At 40.7% G+C, this 26,197-nt stretch overlaps 1 pseudogene; it reads left to right on the forward strand.

Moving 5' to 3' along the window:
• Nucleotides 1-2,368: 2,368 nt before the first annotated feature.
• LOC100946118 lies at nt 2,369-20,126 on the forward strand (annotated as a pseudogene).
• Nucleotides 20,127-26,197: the final 6,071 nt, after the last annotated feature.

A 26,197-nucleotide genomic window follows, 5' to 3' on the forward strand; every position in this document is an offset into this window, starting at 1 on the left:
AGAATTTGGGCTTCAGCATCTTGCTCAGTCTCCCATGGCTACTGAGTGGAGCAGATGATGAAAATCCAGGCAGTCTGACTCCTGAGCTTAGCTTATATGCTTGTCCACTGTGCTATTCTGAATATGCTGTTCCTGGGTACCTTCTGTTCTCTGGCAAAAGAAATCTCAATTGACTCTGCACAGTAATATTCTGGAATCATTTTGCTGAGCCTTGGTCTTAGCTGAACCTTGGCAAAGTAGCTTTTCAATAGGTACTTGCTATTTCTTTCCCCAGAAAAGGATCATGGAGGTACATTGTGGAAATAATCTCTCCTTTTGATATTGATGGAAGCACTGGAACAGGGCAGCGTTCAACAACATTGTTGTCTGCATGGGCTGTTTTAGGGAACAAGATGTAGTCATTATGCAAGGAACAAGAGCTTTAATAGCCACTAGACCCGAATCTAAATCCCACCTTTACCTTTTGACCTCAGATTAGGCTCTTCTTTCTTCTGACCTTCAGTTTCCTCATGTTGGAAATAAAAGGGGATACCAACCACTTCATGGAGTTAGTAAAAGAGTAGAAAAGATTTTAAACATGGGTACATGTATACGTATATACAGGGGGTGCCCAAAATATACACACATTTTAAGAGATCTTGTTGGAAGTAAAATTGATTATTCCCCCAAAGTGTATGAATTGCAGGGAAAATGGATGTGGGAAGCATGTCTAGGTACACTTGGCCAGTAACCATACCTCCAATTCAACTTGGAAAAGTAGAGTATATATAACACCTCTTAAAATGTGCATACATCTTTTGGCACTCTCTGGTATGTACATATACAGGGTGGACAAATTCATGTGAAATTTAAATAGTAAACTAATTTAAATGGGTGGGCATAAAGTTTGTGTGCAATTTAATAATTTGACATGTATTACACTTAATAATTTAATAAAGTAACATTCATTAATAATAACGAACTTTATATCCATCTTGTATATGGACCTGTGTCTGTAATACATCTCAAGGGACTGGCACAGTACCTGAGTTTAGACTTAACAAATGCCAACTTTCTCCCCCATCATGGGGTTAGTTGTTGTATTTACCAAAAAATGAACGGGTGGGGGAAAATCCAAATAGTAGGAAAGCACAGAAAGCCAACATAAAGGAAGAATAGAAGGAAAGGGGAAGAAAGGCAGAGAAGGGATGCAAATCACTTCATTCTGGTCTCAAGGCCAAACTCTAGAGTGAGGAATGTCTTCTCAGCAAAGAATCAACCCTGATCTGTGGTTGCCAGGGTGGCCCACAGTCCCACACTGACAGCACCACCTGGGATAAAGGCACTTGTTTAGAGCTGCTGCTACTCTGAGAGGAAGGTTAATGGTAGGATTCAAGGAAAAGGCAGATGGAACTTGTCTCACTAGCCCATGCCTCCTCTGTCTTAATGAATACCATCTCTAAAGGCTCTCTGTTTCTAGAGCTGAGGACCACTTGATCTTCAAGGCACATCAGGATAAATGGATACCTTTCAGATGCTTTTTGATCACTTAGTTCTAAATAACAGTATCAGGGTAGGGCTGAATCTAGACAAGCCTTGCACTTCTCTCTGAGCCAGGCTTCTTCTGTTCAAAGTCCGATTATGGGCCATGGCCAAGACCTCCGAGTGCATTAGGAAGAGACTGGGTTTGCAGCAAACTGAGTTGGAGAAAAACTCCCAACTCCATTTGCCCAATCTGGTTGACTCAAATGGGAATTCAAATAAGACAAAAGTTATCAGAAAGGGGCTGGTACTATATCAGAGGCAGAGCTGGGAGCCAAGACAACCAGGTTTTAAGATGTCACAGATATGGGGTTCTGTAATATGTATTTTCTGGGGTGTGTTGTGAATGAGCTGGAGGCTTCAGTTGTCATGGAAATGGCAGAAGCTCCATTTTGAAGCTTCTAAGGAGAGCTAATCAAGTAAATAGAAGCCTGCTCCTCTCAGAATGCCAATGCTATGGTAGGAACATTTGCTGTGGCTTCTCACTTCTGTATGCAAACCACACAGTCACAGAAACCTGGCTTGGTGGCTTTCAAAATAGCTACCTGTACACCCACCAGTGGAGCATGTGAGATATCCTCTCAAATGAGCTCAATGTTGGCAATCAAGCATTTGTTAATAACTTTCTTTGTGCTGAATATTCTGTTAGGCTTTGTGAAGGATCCCAAAGAAGCAAGGGTCTGGCTTCTCCAGCCATCACTAAGCAGGTCTGCAAAGCCAAGAAACTACCTTGTGTGAAACAATCTATGGAGAATGGAGTGAAAACCCAAGGATCCCAGTGGGATTCAGTGGGAGTGTGTGGGGGTGCTGAGAGGTTTGTAGGGTTGGCTAAGTTGGAAGACACGAGATGACGAGAAGACCACCTGACAGCAGCACAAGGTCCAGATCAGGGGAGGTAAGGGTGAGGTAGGTAGTGTGGGGGTGACCAGGTAGGCCTCAGAGTTGGGGCTGAGGAGTCTGCACCATAGGGAAGAAGGCAGATGGTGCAAAGGTTGTTTTAGCAAGACACGGCCCTGTCCTTGTCTCTGGCATCCTCTTGTACCATACTCCTGGTATTAAGTCAAATAATACTAGCTGCTGAAACAATCCGTCCCAAATTCTCAATTGCTGACCCCATATCTGCTTGCTGAGGGCCCAGATGCCTTATATTGTGTGACTCATAGATCTTCAAGGGGCTTGGGGTGATCTGTTTGTAGCCAGCAAGTAGGTGAAGGAAGAGAGAGAACCATCTGTTGGAGGGTCTTACATGCCAGTCCTGGAAACTGTTTTCCGTCTCTGCTCACATTCCATTGGCTATAATTCAGCCACACAGCTACGTGTGATGGCAAGAAAGGCTGGGAAATGGTTGGCTGAACACCCAGTAAGAGGAGGAAATGGGTACCATGTTTCCCTGAAAATAAGACCTACCCCCAAAATAAGCCCTAGCAGGATTTCTATGCATTTGTTAAATATAAGCCCTACTCCAATAATAAGACCTAGTGATGGGCGTGGCTATGCAGATTGTGGGCGTGGCCACGCAGATACGCGACATAGCCACGCATTTCAGCATAGAGCAGTAAGGAAGACTGGAATACCTTGTATCTACCACTGCTCCTTTCTCTGAGCCATTCACACTTGCACGGGTGCGTGTGGTAACCGCACTCACAGGCATCCTGTTGCACATGTGCAAATGACTAGGGGAAAGGAATTCACGCATCACTAGTGCCAGCCCCACCAACAAGGTGGGCTCCCCCTGTCAGGTTCCAGAAGAAGATGACTTAACTGTGTTTGAATAAATGTAGATTGTTGTATTATACTTAATACAAATGAGACATCCCCTGAAAATAAGCCCTAATGTGTCTTCTTGACAAAAAATAAACATAAGATAGTGTCTTATTTTTGGGGAAACACGGTAGTGGTGAGCACCCACAGTTTCTGCCACATGCCCCTATGACCATTACGATTCAGTCTCAGTCTTCTGACAGTTCTTTCAACAAGTTTAGGTCCTTTCCTTCCACTCCAGGGTCTTTGCAATTGCTGTCCCACCCCCAACTGCTTGAGAAAATGTTGACGCCTCAGAAAGGCTTTCCCTGATCACTCACAAGAGGAGTCTCACTCCCTTGCATTTTAGCTCTGTATCTTCTGCACAGCGCTGCAAACGCCAGTACCGTGCTGCCTGCCATTATCTTGTTTATTGTCTGTTTCCTCCTGCTTGAGTGTAGCTCCAGGGGATCAGGACCTTGTGCATCTTGTCGACTGCGCAGCCCCCAGAACAGGGCCTGGCTCATGAGAGTCGATCAAAAAATAATCAGTTAAAGGAATGAGAAAAAAGGAAAAAAATTTCCCAGCAGCACAATGCAGTTGAGGGAAGGCACAATAAGGCTGGAGGCAGGTAAGCTGGCCTGCTGGTCAGCTGCAGTGATAACAGTTAATGCCTCCACAGCATTTACTATGAACCAGATAGGTTTCTAAGCACTTTATGTGACATACTTAGTACCATTTAATCCTTACAACAACTCTACGAAGCCTACACAATTATGATGCCCATTTTACAAGTAAAGAAATTAAGGCACAAAGAAGTTAAACGACTTGGCCAGGGTTACACAGCTTCTAAGTGGCACAGGTGAGGGATGCCTGGCTTAGGATGCAGGCTCTTAAGCTGGTGCACTACACTCCCTTTTACCTTTGGGGACTAGTAGGGGCCTGGCTTAGGGTAGAGGTGGTGGAAATGCAGATTACACTGGAGAAATGGGAAAGATGTGGGGAATCTGGCATGTTTGAGAATTCTTTTCCTATTTTGGTTAGGAAAGGAAAGAATTCCTTGATCATCAGTATATCTGTAGATATGCTCCAGGTCCTTTTCAGATAGGTATGGAAGCCACTCTCGTGGTCCTCTACTCTCTACCCCTAGAAAAGCATACTACTCTGTCTCTTCAGAAAGATATTCCAGGACCCAGGGAGGGAAGTGAGGACAGAGGTAGAAGTGATTCCTCAGTTGTAGCCTCAGAAAAAGGCTACATAACAAGTCAACCCCCATCACCCCCAGAGAATTTATTTAATAAAAGTTGAATCACCTTCACTTGCCTCCCCAAAGCAGTTATAAACAAAATTAATGTAAAAATAGAAATTACTCTGCTTGTCAGTGGAATATCATGAGTAGTGAGGAAGCATGAGATGCAAGTCTTAGAATCTTAACCTCTGCTGGCTCCTTCTCTGTTCAACCTCTCACTTCTGATGTCTTGGGACTCAGTTTTGTCCTTTTCTTCTTCGTGCTCACTCTCGCTTTCTCCCTGGGTTATTCCATCCAAACCCTGGACTTCAATTACCACCCATGCTGTTCCCCTAAGAAAGGGAGAGGCAGGGCATATTTCTCAGGGTTCTGGGTACAAGGTTGTTCAGGCCAGTTCACTTGGGTTGGATTGGAAGGTTGTCAAGACTACTAGGAAATTGTTCTAAATCTTGGTTGTATCTCACGGTTGCCTGGAGTGTTGCCAGAATAAACAACTTTGGGAATTGGAGTATAGACCTACATACAGTGTATGGGGCCAGTGAATTTTTAATTTACTTAAATATGCAGTATAGTAAGTTTTATGGAAATGCTTCTCAAACTGTGCTCCTCAGTTCTCCTACATCACAGACACAACAGTGTGTTGTTGTTGTTGTTGTTGTTGGTGTTTAGGATGCAGTTTTCAAAAGACTAAATAAACAAAATCTGGTTCCCCAGGTCCTAATCCTAACCTAACAGTGCGGACTAAAATTTACGAATCACTGTTTTTCAATGTGGAGCTAAGAACCTTTTCTTCTGTTGAGGACCACTAATGTTCAGAAAAATGTTAACCAAAGGCCATATTAGGCACCAAAATAAAATAGTAATTTTTTTTTGGAATTAGTAATGATATTCCATTTTTAAAACAGTACGAAATCTAAAACTGCCTGGTATATATAACAGAAAATGAAAACTACACACTAAGTGGGAGCACACCCGTCCCCTCCCTTTTCCCTTCTCCCCCCCCATTCACCCCTCCTCCGAACTTGAATTGAACTGAGTTTTTCTCCTATGAGGGTGTGTATTAGATCATCTACTGGCTTCATATTAGTATGGAGGACATTGGATACTTGCTTTTCCATTCAGAGAGTCACACTCTTATCTTCTGGTCTTCCAATATATTGTCACTGCAGACGAAAGGAGTCCCTGCACTGGGAGTCCTGAGAAATCCCGACCTCTGCTACCTCTCCGAGTCTTGGATGTTGATGGATGGGCACTTCACAGGTCTATTCTGGCATGGATGATGGGCTGCCTTAGAATTAGCCTGTGAGCACATTGACTTCCTCCTCTGAAGGGAGGCATCTTTCTTCTCATTGGCTCCCAGATGCCTTCACAGTGTCTGGCATATAGTAGGCCCTCAGTGAAACTTGGGCTCAAACAAAAATTTGGTAAAAAGAATAGAGTGCTCTAAGTTGCTTAACATTGCACATGAACTGCCTGATGAACTTTGGCTGTTGTTACAGCTGCTTTTGCAAAATAAAGGTTGTCTATTTCTTTTTTGTAATAATTTTAAAGCAGCTTTTAAACAGAAATAGAAATGAGTTTTCTCACAGTGACAATGGTTTTGCTTTAGTCCTTGAGCAGTAAAACCTTTTTGGTAATGGCCGTGAATGCTTACGTGAAATCGTGATCACCTGATTGCTGATGATAAAGAGAGCGCAGTGAAGTGGCACACCAAATGCTATTTCAAGAATAATGAGTAATTACATTCGGAGAGCCTGCCTTACTTTCCTAATGGGATTAGCCATACACGTGCACTAAAGACACGTGGCGAGAGGATCCGTTTGTGTAGCAGTTATGCTCTTCAGAGAAGTTTTACATATGGGACTTCATTGTAGCCTCCCAGCAAGCACCCTTCTGAGTTATGCAGAGGAGTTGTTATTTCCACATGCCAATTAGGACGCTGCCACAGAGAACCTAGTGACACCACCAAGGTGAGCCTACGAATTAGTGCCAGAGCCAGGACAGAGCTGTACAGCTCCCTCTTGTCGAGGATACACGAGCATTGGTGTTTCCTGCCCAGGCCCTGCCAGAGCTTTATACGCACGTGAAGCCTCTGTCCAAATGGGGCTGCTTTTAATGGGGGAAGGGGAATCTTAGGCCCACGGAGCCCAGTTTTCAGGGCCGATTATTTTGCTGCTGTCCTTTGGACTTCGGATGGTCCTGAGACTGCTCTTCCTGCCAGAACTGGTTTACGGAAGAAATGGCAGCCCAAGGTCTGTTGTCAACACTGTCCTGCCTGCTGCTTTCATAGACTGTCCCTGCCTTTGTTAAAAAGGCTTGAAGAATGCCGCGTGGGCTGCTTTGCTGCGGGAGACGAGTGGATGCGACCCTCCTTGGCAGTCTCTGGAGCTTCCGAAGAGGGAGGGGAGCTGAGGATCTTTTCTTTGTGTGGCTGTTTGTTTTTATAGACTCTAGGAGTTTCAAAAGACCTCCCCTGTTATTATATTTGGTCCAGATTTTCTCTTTTAGCTCTGGGGAAACTGAGTCCTCAAGAGGATGAAGTGGCTCACTCAAGGTCACACAGACAGTGGCAGTCACTATAGGCTCAGCAGCTGGAAGTATGGTGAGGACCACAATGAGAACCCCATACTGGCAGCGCAGTGCTCATTTCTTTGGTTGCAGCTGGAGTCAGAGTCAGCTCTGTTCATATTTTGTTAGAGTTAGTGCTACTGATGCAAATCGCTAACAGCTACTGAGCACACGCCATGTTTCAAGCCCTGTGCCCGGTGCTTTGGATGTGTCGTCCTTGTGTTTAAACCTGCTTCTTTTTCAAAACAAACAAGCTAGTAAGAATTCTCTCTCCCTCTCCCTCCCTCCCTCTTTCTCTCGCTCTCTCCCTTTCTTGTCTTTCTCTTTTCACCTGCCAAGAGGAAAATACAAAAACCTTTACTGAACATCACTTTTTACAGCTTCTCTTGAGGTCTGGCTTTGTGGAGTGCTTCGCTTCCCACCCTGCTCAGTTTTCTGTTACCAGCCGACCTCCATGGTTGGGATTAAGTCTTATCAATAAGGGAACAAGATCCTAACCTTTAAAATATATCCCAGTTGCCCTTTGAGCTGAGCTTTTAATCTGTAGGTAAAACGCAGTCAAATGACCAAATTGACTCATTTAGTTTTTCTTCTCATAGAGTCCCTTCATTTCATTTGGCGAATATTATTTCCTTTAATAAATGTCATCCGTCCTATTGCCTGTAATTTCCATCTCTTGCTTCTGAACAGCTTGCGAGAGGCGCTCCCCCCACCCCCAGCTAGTTTGTATTCATTCATTTGCCTCTGCCCACTTGGCTGGTTTGCATCTTTATCCTTTGTCATCGCCTGAAGGCTGAGAGTAAAAAATCACCAGATTCTTCAGTGTACTTCCAATCGCTGGGCCTCTGGCAATTGTCTGTCTGGATGTATCTTCTCTTGGACCAAATGCAAGTAAGCCTGGGGTCTCAAGAACAGAGGAAATCCAGAATGTAAACATCAACTTTCAATTATGCTTGCACACATGTCTCTCTCTTACAAGCACCACACTTCATTTTCTTCCTCTGTGAATGCATGATTTTGTGTAACTGAGAGATAATTTCTGTTCTGAATACATTGTTGCAACTCAGTTTAGTTGAAGAGGACTCCTTCATTTATTCATTCATAGAACTTTTGGTATGTTCTAGGCCAGGGGTCCTCAAACTTTTTAAACAGGGGGCCAGCTCACGGTCCCTCAGACCGTTGGAGGGCCAGACTGCGGGCCCCAGGACGAGTCGGCTGCTAAGGAGGACAGGCAGTGGCAGTAAAAACACCTGGCAGGTGGGATAAATGTCCTAGATGGGCCGTATGTGGCCCGTGGGGCCGTAGTTTGAGGACGCCTGTTCTAGGCACTATGCAAGGCCCTTAGGTAGTCAAAGATGAATCAAGCAGCCTCTGCCCTTGAGAAGCTGTAGTTTCACTGGGATAACAGATATCAAATCAGGTTTTGATACAATCTGGCAAGTGCAGTGATAAAAGATGCAAAGGTGAGAACTGGCTGAGCTACTGTAGTTCAGTAAATTGGGAGTGTGTGTGTATGTGCATGATTTATAAAAGCTAAATGAAAATTGCTGAGAGTGCTGAGAATGTTTAAGTGATTTCTTGCCTCCTCTCCTTCCTTCTGGCCCTGCTCCCTTCAGACTGTTTTAGAACAACCATATTTTGTAGGAGAGATTATCTATCCCAAGATAACCTTGTTAAGACATTGAAAAATCAATCCTTTATTAGGAAAATTTTGTCACTATTTTGGAAAATGTTTAACATTTCCAAACATTCCAAAATGGTGGAGCCATACTTTCCCGGGGCATTGGACAACATTTATAGTTTAGAGAAATACAGGATGAGGGCTGTTACGAATTCCCATGTTATTAAAATTTGCATTGTTGGCATCCAGATGTCATTCAGGCCTGGCAGAAGGCCTTCCGGAACCTGGAAGGGGTACATGCTACATGTTTTGGAGTGTTGAATTGGGTAGAGGAGAGGCTGCTTTGAGAGAGTCTATCTAATCTCAATGTCTAATCTCAAAATTGGGTCATAGGCATAAAGTAATCCCACATGAAAACAAGGTAGGCAATAAAAATAGAAAATGATGTCCAAACTTTACTAATGTCAGAAACATGTGGAACTTCCAGGCCATCTACTGATGTTTAGTCCTGTGAAATTGTCAGCATTATTCTGCAATGTTTACTGGGTTTTAATTAAATAATAATAAACGATACATGCATATGGTGTGTCAGCCACTTTAGCACCCTTTTTTTAAGGCAAGTGCCATGATCAACACACTGAATACCATAATGGCATAAATGTATTCATGATCTATGTACAAATGACTTAATGAAAAAAAGGCAAGTGCCATGATATCTATCTATCAATCTATCTATCTATCTATATACAGGTACATATGATGAAAATATGGTAATTACTTTTCCTATGCCTACCCATTGTCCAAATTCCTTTTAGTAAAGAATTATCATCTCCATGCCTATAACTCAGTGGCTAGGCTGCCAGCCACATAACCATACACCAGGGCTGGAGGGTTCGAACCAGGCCCGGGCCTGCCAAACAACAATGATAACAACAATATCAACAACAACAACAACAAAAATCCTGGCATTTTGGCAGGCACCTGTAGTCACAACTACTTGGGAGGCCGAGGTAAGAGAATCACTGAAGCCCAAGAGTTTGAGGTTGCTGTGAGCTATGACGCCACAGCACTCTACTGAGGGTGACATACTGAGACTCACTGATATGAAATGATAACTTTACCAAACATAAGATTCTCATATGTATTTGCTTGCATTTCCATATTCTATTGCATTTCATTGACATCACTGTCAATACATGTGCCAGTATCACCCTGTCTTAATTACTGTGTGCATTTTAATATGATTCATTTTTTTGAGACAGAGTCTTACTTTGTTGCCAAGCCTAGTGTGCTATGTCATAAGCCTAGCTCACAGCAACCCAAACTTCTGGGCTCAAGAGAACCTCCTGCCTGAGCCTCCCGAGTAGCTGGGACTATGGGCACCCACCACAACACCCATGTAATTTTTCTATTTTTAGTAGAGATGAGGTCTCACTCTTGCTCAGGCTGGCCTCAAATTCCTGAGCTCAAGGGATCCTCCCACCTCCGCCCCCCAGAGTGCTAGCATTATAGGCATGAGCCACTGGGCCCAGCCACAATTCTTTTTAATATGCTTTGAGAATAATCCCCCTTCATTGTTTTTTTTTTTTTTTTTTTGTCCCATATGTTTCAAGGCTATATTCTGAGGGGTTATTTCATCAATGTAGTTTTAAGCAATTCTTTTCCAGATTTGTAGAAATCAATGAAGAATATTACTATATACCCTTGATTCCCCTGCTGCTATGGGTTTGTAGGAGCCAGGCATTTAGTAAATGTGATCCACTTCAGATTTGAAGTGAATTAAGTATATAGAAAGGAAATGTGTCAGGATAATGTTTTTAGTTCACATGAATGTGTATGAATCAAAGGTTAGCAGGCCTTTATTGTACTTTGAGCTATGCCAGTTATTACCTGGGAGACCTGGGTTAAGTTACTTCACCTCTTTAGATCTGTCTCATTATTTGTAGAAAAAGCAATTCTAAAAATCCTATGATGTAGCAATCAAGTAAGTAGTCAAAGGAGATAACAAAAAAACAGTTCCCAGGGAAAAGGAATATACACATTTTTATCAGTACATGTATTAGTTCCCATAATTGAGTGTTCCATGTCTCTTTCAATCCTGATAAGAAGGAAGTTTCAGTTAGGTGCTCCCATCTAGTCAGTACCTCTGTCTTTCTAACACTTGCTCATCTTTCTTTTTAGCAAAAAGAGAGCAGGTTTCTGCTCAGTGCCTCTACCCAGATATTGTCTCTAGCTAAAATTTAATGTTGTTTTGTGGGTGTATTTCTTTTTATGGCTACATTCTATTTATGAGAAAAAAACACTGCTTTTCCAGTTATCCTACTGAGTTTCCTTTTAAATATTATTTAAATATAAAACAGCGAGTCAACTTCTAGAAACATACTAATTTAATAATACAGCTGATTATTACATATAGCATACATCACAAAGGTGATTTGGGAATGATCGAAGTTTGAGAAATAATGGATTATGTGATGGAGGCAGATACCTAGTGGGTGTTCATCAAATCCACTTCCTTTTATTGGACACACAGGAAGATTACACTTTCCATCCTCCCTTGAAGTAAAGTTGGGGCTAGGTGACTAAGTTCTGGTCCATGGAGTACGGGTCGAAGGGTAGTGTGTCACTTCCAGGCTTGGCTTCTGAAAAATCTTACCATTTCCTTTCTTTGTCCTCCTGTTGCTAAGTAGTTATAGATGCAAGAAGGCTAAATCCCTGAGTCCCCAGTTGGACAAGAGCTGCCTAAAAGAGCTGCCAGTAACACTTGAATTGGACTTTTCACGAAGAACAAATCAACTTTTACTGTGTTAGGTCATCGAGATTTGGGATTACTTATAACATCTACAGCACTTAGGCTACCCTGATTAACACAGTGATCTAGGAGAATGACACTATTTGGCACAGTGACTTGTGAGTAGTGGGTATTTAGCAAATGATCATCGAATAAGTTAATTTTGTTCTCATTTTAATCTGTTTTTACTCACAATTGGCAGTTGATAATATTAGGTATACAACTGAGATTTCGGCGCAAGTCACAACCATTGCTTTATAACACATGAGACAACTCCAGTAACCCTAAGTAACTTTAGCATTTTCAAAATGAAATTGGTTTTATGTTCTAAAAATGTGCCCTATAGTACCTTTAGGACGAAGGGTGGGAAGAAAAATGGAATATACTATTGCTCATAAGATTAGAAATCTGCCTTAGAATATGGTTATGTGTTCAATATTCTCACAAAGTTTTGAAGACGTCTAATGACTTAGCGTCTACTCTAAACTAAGCTGTCGCTCTGTCTCCAGAGAGAACTGTTTTCCACCCTTGCAGATATGATAGCTGTTTTTACCTTATAAAGTAGCAACAGCAAGCCTCCCAAGGTGGGGCTTTCCTTAGGTATTGTATTCTAGGGTCTTAGAACTTTCATATTCAGGAAACTCTTCTTTGGGGAGGATCAAATAAAATAGTATATGTTAAAGTCCTTTGTAAAACATTAAAGTACTATACAACTATAACATTATTGTCAGCTATTGTTCTACCATTAAAGCCCATTTCCTCCCCCTTTGCTCTCTTAATCGGGTAAAATAATTTTCTTTACTCAACAGCCACTTAACTTAAAGAACACTACTTGAAAGGCAAATTAGAAATATCTACATTGCAGATGTAATATCTAAGTACTTGAAGTAGATGAGTGTTATGTTCCTAAAATAAGTGCTATAAATTAAAAAGGAAAAGTCAAGAGTAATTTTTCTATAGAAAACATGTTTATTGGAGGTAGTGGTATCATGGAATCATTTCCTAATTTGGAGCTTCATTTTCCTCATCTGTGAAGTAGGGGAAATAATCAGTAGTCGCTATCTGGTGGTGCTGTTGTCATGGCTGAATGAGATAACGTATGTGGCCCACACAGCGCATGTGTGGCAGATCCCAGTGCTTGGTAATGCTCTAACATTATTATGATGGTCATCAGCACGGGCTCTGGAGCCAGAACGCCCCGAGGTCAAGTCCTAGCTTTGCCATGCACTAGTTGGTAATCCTAGAAAAGCTATTTAATCTCGCTGTACTTCATTTCTCTCATTTGTAAATCTGAGGGAGATAATACTAGGGCTTTCCTCATAAGGTTGTTGTGAGGATCAAATAAGATGATTCATGTAAAATGCTTAGAAAAGAGTGCCTGGCACATAGGGAGAGATCAAGAAATATTAGCTATTATTCTTATCTATGCTATAGCTATTCTGGAGGAAGGCGAGAAAGGTGTTGCTTTATTTCACTGCCTGATGTTCACAACCTCCTCCTCCTCCCCTTCATTCCGTGGAAACTTTGAAGTCTGGATTAGAGATTTTTCAATCCTAAATCCTACCACCCTTCTGCAGGGGATGCCATCAATGATGTAGACAACTGAACCACTATGACCTCCCAGTTCTTTGACCTCCTAAACAGCAGAGGTCTTTACTTTCACCCTTCTTCAGCCACCTACTCCTGAGGCCATGTAATGGATATCATCACCCAGAACTGCTCAACTGAAGTACTAAACTCAAAAGTCATATTTTCCAGACTTCTCACTACATTTGATTCTTCACCACTGCTCTCTGAATCTTCTCTCCCTTCCTCTTGCTTTTCAGTATCTCTTATTTATTCTCTTTCTATCCAGCTCACTTTATCAGTTCTCTTGCCAACATCTTTAACTCTTCAGACCATTGGTTCCTCTCTCCCACCCACCTGGAAAAGTTGAAACTCTAGTCTAGAGCAAGGCAACTACTCAGCAGCCTTCCTTTTATAGTCTGGCTTTTACCCTCACCTAGATCCTTGATGAAGTTTTAGAATTTTTTTGTTTGTAGTTTTGGCTGGGGTGGGGCTTGAACCTACCACCCCTGGTATAAGGGGCCAGTGCCCCACTCCTTGAGCCACAGGCACCACCCAGTTTTAGAATTTTTTTATGCCATTTTTTAAGTTCTTATATTTGTCACAGCTATTTTAAAAATTCTCTACTCTTCTTAATCCTTCTACCTGTTTTTTTCTCCTCTCCCTCTTGGCAGATGACCCTACTTCATAGAAAAATGGAAATTATCATATTAAAACTCCAAGTTCCTGCTTTTAGCCTACAAATTTGCCTTGTGCTAATTATAGGGCTCAGAATGTGCTACCCCCAAATATGGTATGTTGGCATTTGAGAAAACCACAAAAGCAAGGTTACTCTTACCTTCCCCTACCCTAGAAACGAGTTATAAAACTTAAGAAAAATTTTCTGACCTTCCCCTGCAACAGGTCTTAAGATTCCCATGCAAGAGATGCCCTACCTATACCAGAAAAAAGAAATATTCTTAACTCTGAAAATGAGGGATCACAGTGAAGAATCTGAACCAAGAGGCCTTGCAAGGTCTTTCCCAATTTATTGCCAACAAATCATACCCTCTTTCTGTTTTTCTATGACTTTCCACTTCTTTATTAAATCTAGCATAAAAATACAGATAAATTTAACTGTTTCTTCATTTCCTTAGCAAGGCTCCCAGGTTATATGACATTTATATTAAATAAATTTTTATGCTTTTCTTTTGTTAATCTATTTTTTGTTATAGGACCTCAGCCATTAACCTAGTATATATGCAGAAATGAAAGCATAATCCTCAATGTAATGGTACTTGGAGGTGAGGCCTTTGGCAGGTAATTAGGTTTAGATGAGGTCATGAGGATGGAGCCCCCATGATGAGATTAGTGCCCTTATTAAAAAAGAAAGTGACATGAGATCTTTCTCTTTATGTGCCTACACCAAGGAAAGGCCATGTAACAACGTAAATGAGAAGATAGCCATTTGCAAGCCAAGGAATGATTCTCTCACTAGGCACTAAATCTGCCAGCCTAGATCTTGGATTTCTCAGCTTCCAGAACTGTGAAAAATGAGTGTTTTGGCCAAGATATCTGTATTTTCCCCATCATCTATTCCTTTCCTCCTGTGATGGTAGAGCATTATCTCACCTCCCTTCTAAAGTTAATTCCTTTGCTAATCTGATTCCCATTTTCTTCACCTTCTCATTCACTCACCTGTTATAAGTGCTTTCTACCTTTCTGTTTCTACTGCCTCCTATCAGCAGCATCAACACATGTTCATGACATTGAAGTCTATAAAAGCAAACAAATGAACAAGCAAAATTTTCTGGCCCCTGAGTTTCCCTTCTACCTATTGCCTATGTCTTTCTCTCCATGTACAACCAAAGCTCCTGACAGTTGTCTCACCATTAATCTCCTTTTCTTAACCGCAGAGCTCTCCATTGGAGATGCTCTCATCAAGGTCATGGATAGCCTCAGTGCTGGTAAACCCTGTGGACATTTTTTATCTGCATCTAACTTGACTTCTCTGTAGCATCAATGAACTTTGACTGCTTACTTCTGGAAATTTTCTTTCCCTTGTCTTCCATGATAACACTCTCTCTGGGTTTCTTCCTTCGTCTCTCTTCTTTCTTGTCTTCGTATAACCTTTTTCCTTTGTCTGCTCCCTAAATGTCTGTTCCCTTGGGAATCTGTTTAGGTCTTTTCTCATTCTACACAATCTCTTAGAGTAATCTTTCTTGCTCCCAAGACTGATAATTCTCCAAATCTGTGTCTTCATCAAGTATATTGAGTCCCAGGGCCATAAATTCAACTATCTGTTGTTAATTTACACTGAAAATCTGATAGATGTCCAACTGAAAATTCACAGAGGAAATTATTTTTTGAGATGAGGACTCCCTTTATGGCCCAGGGGGCTGGTAGTCACAAACTTGAGGGATCAAGCAATCCTCCTCACTTTAGCCTCTTAAATATATAGGACTATAGGCAACAGCCACTCTGCCCAGGTAATTTTCCAATTTTTATTAATTTTTTAAAGATGGAGTTTTTCTGTGTTGCTCAGGCTTGTCTCAAATTCTTTTCTTGACATGAACCTCCTGCCTCAGTCTAACAAGTACAAAATTGAATGTCTTCTCAACTTTCTCCCAGACTTCTGTGTTCCAGTTGTCCACCCCAATGAGGCTTTTACCTTCATGAATGGGATTAAGGTCATAAAAGAGGCCTGAGAGAGATCCTTCATCATTTATATCATATGAGGACACAGTGAGAAGGTGTCACCTAAGAGCCAGAAAACAGGCCCTCCCCAGACACCAAATTTGTTGCTACCTTGATCTTGAACTTTCCAGCCTCCGTAATCTATTTTCTCTGCCAGTCAGTTTATGGTATTTTTGTTAGAGCAGCCTAAATAGACTAAGACGTCTCTCTAGTCCAGGCATCCTCAAACTACGGCTCGCGGGCCACATGTAGCCCACCTAGGACATTTGTCCAGCCCGCCAGATGTTTTTGCTGCCACTGCCGGTCCTGCTTAGCAGCCGACTCATCCTCGGGCCCACAGTCCAGCCCTCCAACGGTCTGAGGGACAATGAACTGGCCCCCTGTTTAAAGGGGTCCTGTTTGAGGACCCCTGCTCTAGTCTATACATGTCTCTTTATCTTCCATTGCGACTCCTCTAGTTTAGGTCACCTTCATTTTTTACCTACACTATGGCTGGCAATAGACCTCTTGCTGCTGAGCACACTACCAATCTATTTTCTACACGGTAGCCAGAAGAAATTTCTGAAATGTAAGTTAGATGATATATTTTCTGTGCTGAAAGCCATTCAATGACTTGCCACTGCCCTCAGAACAGAATCCAAACTCCTTAATTTCTCCAGTTTCATTCCTGGATACACCATCTCTCTGTCCTATCAGGATCTTTTCACATCTTTTGAGTAAATTGTCTTTCCCCACTCTTGCTCTTCTCTTTGCCTGGTGACTCTGAGTAATCTTTCAAATCTAAGTTTAGCTGTCCATTCTTCCCTTCCTGGTCACTTGAGACATATAGGCACCTTCCTATTCTCCCATAGTACCCCTTGGTCACTCACTCCTGTGTCCACCTATAGCACTGAATTAGCATGGCCTGTTTCTACACCCAGACCTCTAAAATTCAAAGTCCTTGAAGGCAGGGAGTGTGTCTTACTCACCACAGTATTCTCAGTGCTTAGCCCAGATCCTTAAACATCATAAATGTTCAATAAATATTTGCGGGATGAATAAAATATTATCTAACAGCCAGTAGCTAAATTTTATCTAGAAATAATGTCATATACCATAATTTCTTGTTCAACTATAAATCACATATATGTTTATTTTATAGTCTTTGAAAGCATATATCAACCAATGCAAGAAGGCAGTGTTAAAAAGATATTCCTTCCTCTTCGACAGAAGTTTTCCTCTTGGCTACCAGTTGTCACTTTTTTGCCCCACTACACACCCTTTGTTCTGGTTGGAAATATCAGATACTTAATGTCATAAATTCAGTACACCTAGCACAGTACCCAGGAAAAACTCATTGGGGTCCTAGAGCCAGAGAGAGCCTATTCTTCCAGAGTACAGGAAATTATCATAATGGCACAATTTATGCACTTCCTGCTATTGAATTGCTGTAAGAAATGTCATGAGTGTAGTTAGCTGACCCCTCAAAGAGAAATCAGAGTATAGTGAACTCCCTCCAGGAGGAAGAAGAGGCTAATTGGTTCCCTATCTAAGCTTGGGTCATTGCAATTTGCTTGGCGGGATATACATTAGGTTGACTTTTTTCTGTCTTTTCACTGTCCCTTTAGAAATGTTTTCTTACCACCTCAGGAGTGGAAAAATACACTTAACAGCCAAGATTTTATAAGCAATGCTGTAAAATTAGACATGTTGGGGATGTTTCCTACTTAGAATATTCCTTAGAATATAAAGTTTCGCAATCTCGTGTCATATTTTTTCCTGTTGTGACTTTACTTTGTATTTTACTATTCTTAAGAAATAATGTATGAGACACAAGCTGTACCCAAGAACTAGAAAAATCTTGGCCACATTCCAGAAAAGGGCCACTCAGAAGTATTGTAGAACTTGAGATCTGAACTGGACAGCTGGGATGTATGCATCCCCAAGGTCCAGGCCGGTTGGCACTTAAAGGCTGATCTGTAACTATAGCTGGCTGAGAAGTGTGTGTATGTGTGTGTGTATGAGAAGGAAAATATATGCTGATAAAGAGATGCATAGTCAGCTCTCCTGTCTCCTCAAATAGTCCAGCCCTAATTTCTTTCAATAAACAGTGTATGATTTCTGGGTACTATGCTAGTATTGAATTTCTTTATTAGTGATCTGATATTTATAGTCAGAAAAATAATAATTATGAATCTGTGCGTGAATCTCCTTCTTCCTTCCTTCTCTTGAAGGGCAATAAAATACAGGCAGAGAGAATGCCGCTCTCGCTTTCAATCTCATATGTAAGTTGGAATTCATGTTGTGAACTCCTCACATTCCTTTCTGGATGCGAAGTCACAGGAAGGAACCTTGTTCTCAGAGAAGGTGGTGTGGTGGAAAATGTGCTCCATCCTGGCGATCCACTTTTCAGCCTTAGGAAAAGAATTGTATTTTCTTCTAAAAAAAAAAGTTAAGAGCTCAACACTATTGAAAATCTGAGTTACAGATGGCTTTTAAAATCTGATTCATAGTGGGACTTTTAGAGCATTTAAGAAAATGTGGAACCATGATTCTTCTGAACATTTTTTTCCATAATTCTGTTGTAGATTTGAAATTCTGATGAAGAAGGTCTTGTATGTCTTTGCTTGACCTCTGTTTAGCAGACTCGAAAAAGACCCCCAGAACATGAGGCATTTGTACAACTTGGATGAATATTTATTGGCAGAGTTTCCTGACCCAGGATGGAGCCAGGGTGTGTGGTACCTAACGTGTTTACAATTCAGTGGGAGAGAAGGGGCTCTCTAATAAAAGTAATGAAAAAATACCTTACTTTTCCAAATTTTACCATAACAGCATGAACATGGAAACACATTGCTAGGGCCCCTCCCAGCACTGGGTTCTGAAACTTAAAACTATATCAAAACTATTCCTGGTAGGGCGGTGCCTGTGGCTCAAAGGAGTAGGGCCTGGCCCCATATGCTAGAGGTGGCAGGTTCAAACCCAGCCCAGCCCAAAAACTACAAAACAACAACAACACAACAAAAGCTATTCCTGGTAAATCTGCCTGTTTCCAGCATTCAGAAAGATTCTCATATGTTGAATGGGAAGGCTGTGAGAAGGGTGGAGAGAGGAATATTGGTGATGATGGAGGTTAGTGCACAAAAACCAAACATACCTTTAAGTGATAGAAACAGATTTCCATCATCAAACTTGATACCTACTCAGAACTTAAATTGACTCCTAGGGGGACCTGCACAAGATTGATGATGGCTTCCATAGACACTGGGTACTGATAGGACTACCTCTATCAAAATAAGCACAAAGTTGGGGAAGCCATCAGGGAGAAGATAGCAGAAGAAAAGGTACAGAGGGAGGACATCTCTAGTCTGGACAGCCAGGAGATGAAATCTATCCTAGAGGCTCAGCGGCTAGGGTGCCGGCCACATACATTGGGGCTGGGGGGTTCAAACTCAGCCCCGGGCCTTGTGAACAACAATGACAACTACAACCAAACAATAGCTGGGTGTTGTGGTGGATGCCTGTAGTCCCAACTACTCGGGAGGCTGAGGCAAGAGAATCGCTTAAGCCCAAGAGTTTGAGGTTGCTGAGAGCTGTGATGCCACAGCACTCTACCAAGGGCGACAGAGTGAGACTCTGTCTCAAAAAAAAAAAAAAAGAAAAGAAAAAAGAAATCTATCCTAGAGATGAGAATGGCAAATAGTTATATTACAAATCAAATCTGTGTGCCACTTGGAAGTAGAAACTTAGGACTCATGTTCAGGTATCTTTAAGAATCAAATTATAGCAGCACTGAAGTCTTACACTTCTGAGATGATGAGAAAATAAAAGTTACTAACTGACCTCTGGCAGTTGTTTCTTTCCTATATCATTCCAAAAGCCAATAGCTGGAAAATTAAACTCTGACTTTGGAAGTCTGCAAAGATGCTGGCTTGATGACATCCCTCGGGGCATCCAATTTTAACTGCAGGCAGCTGGAGCTCACCCTGGACAAGCCAGGGCTCAAAGACATGCCAGTCAGCAACCAGGTTGAATGCCACCCATATTTCACCCAGCGAAAAGTCTTGAAATTTTGCCAGTGATATTACAATGTCATTACTGATTATAATTCTCTGGGGACCTCTAGAATCCAACATGGGTGAATATATCTCCTCGACCTTTGCTAAAGGATGAACTTATAAACGCATTGGGGAAAAAGTATAAGACAGCAGCTCAAGTTGTCTGGTGTTTCAATACCTGGTGTCATTCCTAAAAACCTTAATCCTGGAATGATCAGAGAAAATGTTCAGATCTTTGACTTTTCTCTCCCTGAAGAAGAAATGAAGGACATTGGAGCATTAAATAAAAATGTCCACTTTGCGGAAATGCTTGTGTGGTGTGATCAGCCCCAATGCCCATGCCATGATGAACAATGACTTCAGAGAGATCCTGGACAGATTTTTCCCTCCTGTGTGTGCCAGGAGCTTGGGGTGGGTAGTCTCTCAGGATGTGGAAATCGAAGGCATTTTACTGTCCTCAGACAAAGTGGTGATGGAAGCATATTTAACTTTTTGTATAGCGTAAGTGAATCTGATTCAGCCACATTGAAGAAAAAATGCTTAAATCTGTTGAAATAATTCTAAAATATTTTATTAGATTAATATCTTCTAGATTCTAGACCAAAAATCATTAGACTTTAGGAAATACTTGAAAAGTAACATATGAAGACAGCTCATGAATCCGGTAGTATGAGTTCTTTAGCAGTTAACAGGATGACAAAGAGGGTGTCGAGCCAGCCTGTGCCAGTGTGTTGTGATACAGACACAGCCAAGATAATAAGGTCCACACTTGCTTCATTAACGAAGAGGTAATAAAGATCTCACTACTGTGAGTAATGAGAGAGGGCTAAGTGTAGAAAAGTCTTAAAATAGAGGTAAACACCACAGCAGTCTGCAAAGCCGTAAGATTTCATTGTTGTTGTTGGTTTCCATCCAATGTGTGTGTGTTTGGCTTTTACTCAGCTTGGAGAAGCGTTACTTACTCGTTCTCTCTTGTATCCTTAAAAGGCCTGGGTTTTGACATGAAGGATGTCTCCCATACTTGCCCTGTCTTATCACCACTCTCACCCACATTAATCAAAGAACCAACATTATGTGAAGTGGCTTGGACCAGTCAACATACACAAGTAAAACTCTGCATCTTAAAATAGTCCAAACAGGGCTATTTTAAAGGAAGGTATTTTATTTTGTTTTATTTTATTATGTCTCACTTTGTTACCGTGGGTAGAGTGGCATCATAGCTCACAGCAAACTCAAACTCCTGGGCTCAAGCAATCCTCTTACCTCAGCGTCTTGATTAGCTGGGACTACAGGGACCTGCCACAACACCCAGCTATTTTTTAAGAGATGGGGATCTCACTCTTGCTCACGCTGGTCTCGAACTCTTGAGCTCAAGCAATCCACCCTCCTCAGCCTCCCAGAGTGCTGGGATTATAGGCGTGAGCCGCCACCCCCAGCCTGAAAAGAAGGTATTTTAAAAGGAGACTTTAGAAGACATTGAAAGAACAGGCTTTATAAAGTTCTTATAGTTAAGACTTTAAGAGTATTATTGGGAGAGTTATGCAAAGTTTGAGAAGGTAGCCAGTTCAAAAGAACACTGGTAATTTTACTATATGTAAATGATTATTAGAATTCAGCAATAGAGATGTATTTTTAATTGATCTGAGAAATATTTTTATTCATTTGAATTAAGTCACTCTCATAGGGCTAGAGAGTTCATCAAAAATTATGTTTTCCCAAGACCAATGGCTTACAGATAATCTTCAATTACATGAAGACATTACTGAGAAATTATCACTTAAAAAATTTCAATCTATATTCATAGTTTCCACTGATTCCAATATTGGTACTTGTAATGCTGCCTTCTGGAAAATATTTTCTTCATAAGAAATAATAAAATATGATGATTTATTCCGCACACACAAAAAGAAAAAAACAACAAACCTCAAAGTGTTTAAACCAGTGGTTCTCAACCTTACTAATGCTGTGACCCTTTAATACAGTTCCTCATGTTGTGGTCACCCCCAACCATAAAATGATTCTCTTTGCTATTTTGTTTTATGGTTGGGGGTCACCACAACATGAGGAACTGTATTAGGAAGGTTGAGAACCACTGGTTTAAAGAAATGAGAAACCTCCAAGAATGGAAAAACAAACATTGCACGCACTCTCTAATAATTGGGAGCTAATCAAAGTGCACACATAGGAACAAAGAGATATAAAGGTCATAGGAAGTCAAGAATGGGGGGAGAAGGATAAGAACAGACCCATTAGGTGCAATGAACACTATTTGGGTGATGGGCACACTAACAGCCCTGATGTAAGCATTTTAAAAAGTATTCATGTAAAGAAAACATTTGTATCTCCTTAATTTTCTGAAATTAAAAAAAAAAAGAGAGAAATAGTGCATGAAAAAGGCCTACATTTCTGAAAATGTTACAAGGCAAGTTGGGCTCTACCATGGGCAGTTATGATTTGACCTATTTTATGATTTTGTTCTCCTGGTCTAGTCTTGAAAATGTTTTTCTGTTTCTTTGTGATGCTCTATGGAGAAAACTGGTGCAACCCAGGGTGGCCATATAAGAAAATCGCCATCATTAAGAGGGAATACGTACACGCTCCTTCTAACCTCAGAGTCTACCTTTGACTGTTATTTGATTACCTAAAGGAAGGAAAATAGCTTATTCCATAAAACTTATTATTAACTGGCATTTTTAAAGGGTTAGAGAATTTAATGGTGTTACATGAATTCCGATTCATGAAGGTATTAAAATGGTGCCCTTTTAAAGTTTAGATGTAACCCATGAGGTGGCTATATACACATACATATATAGGTTTTTAAAGGTCAATATTCCACAAATCATAACACAGTAAGTAGCTAATTATTTTGGAAAACTGGGGGAAAATTTAAAATACATTTACTGAATGTGTAATCTGTGCACTGCTGGCGCCACCATTTTTCATGAATAAGAGTTGTGTCGGGTTATTTAATCATGTAGCTTCAGAGGGAGGGAACAATTTCTGGGGACAATTTTCTTCTTGAAAGGCATCTAAAATATAAATGGCTGTTTCTTAGAAAAAGCCTGCTGTATAAAAACCCAAACTTTACAGAATGGGGAGCTTAGGAAGTGATCAATGACAAAATAAGTTATTCTTTCTTTAAGAAGAGTAGTCCTGGGGTTTTTTAAAGTAGCTCTTTTGTCAGTTGGTCAAATGCGGTCCAAAGAGGCTTCTACAACTGGGGTTCCCGGCTGCCTGTTGCCCTAGGAAAGCCTCTTCTTCGCCTCTCATAGCCTCAGCTGTCTCTGGTAAAATAAGGATCACCGTCTTTAGGAAGGGTTGTTTTGAGGATTTAATGAGATGATGTGTGGAAAAGTGACCACCAGAGTGTCTGTCATGTTACAGTTACTTCATCAATGCTTTTTGAATGTGCTGATTTGAAATATTTCTTGTCCGGACAACAGGACCCCTTCCGTTGAGTCCTTCTGTTTATTATGGACATTGATGCATTTGTGTTGTACTTTTAGGTTTACTTGTGGCAGTTATGATGGTAACAATGAAAACGCCACATGCATTTTCATTGCGTGAAAGTATTTTTAAGGATTTAATAGCATTTTATGAATCCACTTATGAAAAATCATTGCCAAATGTGACACTTTCAAATGACTAGATGTAATACACTCTTGTTTGAGAATTTCTATGAATAATTTTAAAGATTCCTTTCTGCAGAATTAATTATGCTCCCATGTGTCCTTAACACCTACTTCTTAGCACATTTGATGTGTTCTCAGATTATTCACATAATTTTCCTGGACTAGATGTTGAATTCCTCAAAGGCAAAGGAAGTGTTTTATTCACCATTATAAACCCAGGATCTAGCACATAATAGGTTCTCAATAAATGTGTGTCAAATTTTCCATGAGTTCCTCTACTTTGCTAAGGGTGGAAAATTCTATTTTTTCTATTTTTGTGTTACTGTTTTTTACTCTCTAGGCCATTCCCCCACCCACCTAGCTGTGATTATTGGCTATACCTATATATACACATAGAAGAGTATAGGGAATACCCATGTATCGATCACTAAATTTATCCATTCTTAATTTTTCAATGGTGATGCTTCTCAAATTTGTATCTGTAGCTCAGACTTCTCCTCTGACCTAAAGGGCGGACATGCCTGCTTGCATCTCAAAGTACTTTGAGCTCAGTGGGTTCTCAACTGGGCTCATCTTCAATCTCATACCAATGCCTGCCTCTGTCTTCTAGCATCTCAATGAAAGATGGCACTGTCCATTCAATCACCTAGCCAGGAACCTGGGGCAGGGAGATGGTCCTTGACGTCATCATGTCTCTTACCACCCACATCCAGTTAAATTACCAAATTCTGCTCATTTTCTTCACCCATTCAGTCACTTGAATGTATCCACTTCTTTCTATCCCCACTGCTACCCTAGCCCCAACCAGCTACTTCTTTATTTTTCCCATTTAGGGCAAATCTCCCGTTTAATATTTTCTTTCATGACACAGAAAGATGGTGTCATGAATACCCATGTATCTGTTACTAGATGTAATAATCATTCTCATTCTTTTGAATATTTACTTCAACTTATCTGTATTTTAAAGTTACCAACATAAATAGCTCAATGTGAGATTCTAAAAAGTAAAGGTATTTTTGTACATAATCATAACAGCATTGTCACTTTTAACAAATGACTAGCAATTTCATAATAACATTGAATAGTCAGTTCATACTCAAGTTTCTTCACTTGTTCCCAAAACATTATTGACATGTGATCTAATGAGGAAGACGTCATCAGGGACCATTATTTCATTTATAATTTATTTTAGTCTAGAACTTTAGCCCCCTCAACTACCCCTACTGCTTTTATTTTTTTCTCTTAACAATTTTTTATTAAATCATAGCTGTGTACATTAATGCATTTGTGGGGGACAATGTGCTGATTTTATATACAATTTGGAAGGCTTACATCAAACTGGTTAACATAGCCTTCACCTCACTTACTTAATTATTGTGTTAAGACATTTATACTCTACTCTTATTAGATTTGACATGTACCTTTGCAATATGCAACATAGGTGAGGTCCCACTGATTACTGCTTTTAAACATTGAGTTTTTGAGAAGATCTAGCCAGTTTTCCTATAAAATATCTCATTTTTTCTGGACTTTCTGATTGCTGAACTTCTGGTGCTTTTAAACTTGATTCTCTAGCCTTGGTATTTCCTGTAAATTGGAAACTAGATTGAAGAAGATCAAGTGGATTAAGGTTAAATCTTTCAGGCAAGAATCTTTATTATGAACTGAATTGTATTCCTCCAAAATTTGTATATGAATTCCTAATCCCCAGTACCTTGGAATGTGACTGTATTTGCAGATATCACCTTTAAAAAGATGATTAAGTTAAAATGAGGCCTTTAAGTTGGGCCCTAATCCAATCTGATTGACTTTTGTCCTTATAAAAAATGGCGATTAGGACATACAGAAAGGGATGCATACACAGAGAGAAAAGGCCATCTGAGGACATAGTGAAAAACTGGCCATCTGCAAGCCAGAGTGAAGTCTCCAAAGCTGTCAATCAGCCCGACCAATGCCTGATCTCAGACTTCTAGTTTACAGAACTGAGAGATAATAATTTTGGTTGTTAAAAAAAATCCCACCTGTAGTATTTTGTTATTGCAGCCCTACCAAATTCAGACAATCCTCACAGGCAAAGTTGTATGTATGCTCATATTGCATCACATCAGGAGGCACATATTTTCTGATTGTCTGACCATCGAGATGCTGACACTGATGGGTAACTGAGGTCATGTGGGAATATCCTGATCTCTCCATTATAAAGTAACACTCCTGTGTTGCAAGCAGGAATTTGTTGGGTAATACTTTGACATCTTGAAAATATTCAGATCTTGTATGCTGTGGAGTAATTATGCAGCCATAAAAAGGTGGAGACTTTATTTTTTATTCCTGGGGATTCATTGAAGGTACAAAACAGACCCAGATTCCTGATTGCATTTGTTAGCTAAAGTCCATCTTATAATTGTTTCCCACCCCCAAAAAATGTGTCACACACTATGACCTCCAACTCCCTTCCCTCCTTCCCCCCCTCCTCTCCATTTCCCCTACCCCCCATTATGTACTAGGTAATTAATTGTCCTCATATCAGAATTGAGTACATACAATTATTGCTTCTCCATTCTTTTTTTTAATTATTAAATCATAGCTGTGTACATTAATACTATCATGGGGGTACAGTGTGCTGTGTCTATATACAATTTGAAATACTTTCATCCAACTGGTTAACATAGCCTTCATGTCATTTTCTTAGTTATTGTGTTAAGACATTCATATTCTACATTTAGAGAGATTCACATGTACCCTTATAGGATGAACCATAGGCATGATCCCACCAATCACCCTCCCCTCCCCTCCCCT

This window comes from Otolemur garnettii, unplaced genomic scaffold, assembly GCF_000181295.1.
Source record: "Otolemur garnettii isolate 467f Iridium unplaced genomic scaffold, OtoGar3 scaffold00117, whole genome shotgun sequence".
NCBI lineage: Eukaryota > Metazoa > Chordata > Mammalia > Primates > Galagidae > Otolemur > Otolemur garnettii.